Consider the following 1,136-nt stretch of genomic DNA (forward strand, 5'->3'; position numbering starts at 1 on the left):
CTTAAAAGTATTGACTCAGCACATCACTACTGCTGTCATCTCGACTGTGACGTCAGCAAAACAGCTGATTCTGTCAAATTCACTGAGAGGCGATTAGCGATGTTGCGATCGGCGCCACCTTCTGTATTCCCTCCACCGTGTATATAAACCAGGCATCGGCAGAGAACGAGCACACGCTCAAAGAGCGTAAACATCGCGTGTACGTATACAAGCAAGAGCGTAACGATGAGAACGCGGCAGCATGCAAAATTAATTAGGCACACTATCACACTCTCATTTCTAACGAACGCTTGTTTGTGGTAGTGCCCACCTCTGATATAAACCAATGCTGGGCACACCAACACAGTCTCACTTTGATGTGGTATTAGTGCGCGAGTTATAGTTGCCACATTTTTTATAAATGTACTAAAAGTGGTATTTTTTGTACATGGGTCTTTTGGTCTATTTGGAATAGTGGAATAATCTTGGAAGTTTTAGTAACTAATACTATTCTAGTTTATAGAAACTTTTGCATACGAAAAATTTAGTACATTAAAATTTAAAAAAATTTAAATTGGTAAAGTTCATTTGTTTAATAACTGGGCACCGTTTTGTTAGAACCAAATCTTTGAAATGCCAGCCGGCAGGATGGTTACGGTGCTTAGATTTTATTATTTTCATATAAATAGGTATTTAGTCCTAAAAATAGAGTATATAAGTTATAAATATTATTCATTAAGTATAGGGATGCAAACGATCGACTTTCGTGTGATTCAGACTTGAATTCAACTTACCCATTATGCTCCTAAAATTTTTTGACTGGCCATGAATTTTATTACTTATTCTTTTGGGGAAAATTCAGAAATTCCGCATATACTCTTATCTTTCGATATTAAAAATGCGTACATAATCATTAAAAAAGGACCGGGTTCCCGTTGAAATTTCAACGAAATTGGGGCTTGGAACTTTAGGCTCAGCGAACTTACGACGGCATGCATTTTTATTATATTTATAGGAAGGGAAAAGAAATGGTAAATAAATACAGGGAAATACATTCATATGTGAGTATTTTTCTAATTGAATTACAGAGAATATGAATTGAAAATTATTAAATTTTCCTTTCAATGTGACTACAACCTAACAAATTTGGAAACATC

The 1,136-nt window shown here is 35.3% G+C and overlaps 1 protein-coding gene across 2 annotated transcripts in view; it reads left to right on the plus strand.

Moving 5' to 3' along the window:
* The window catches only part of LOC118749388 (zinc finger protein ush-like), a 622,067-nt gene that overhangs the window by 508,530 nt on the left and 112,401 nt on the right, over positions 1–1,136 (plus strand). The gene's annotated exons all lie outside the window — the stretch shown is intronic.

The sequence above is a fragment of the Rhagoletis pomonella genome, unplaced genomic scaffold (assembly GCF_013731165.1).
Source record: "Rhagoletis pomonella isolate Grant_MI unplaced genomic scaffold, Rhpom_1.0 Rhpom_scaffold_00015, whole genome shotgun sequence".
Lineage (NCBI taxonomy): Eukaryota > Metazoa > Arthropoda > Insecta > Diptera > Tephritidae > Rhagoletis > Rhagoletis pomonella.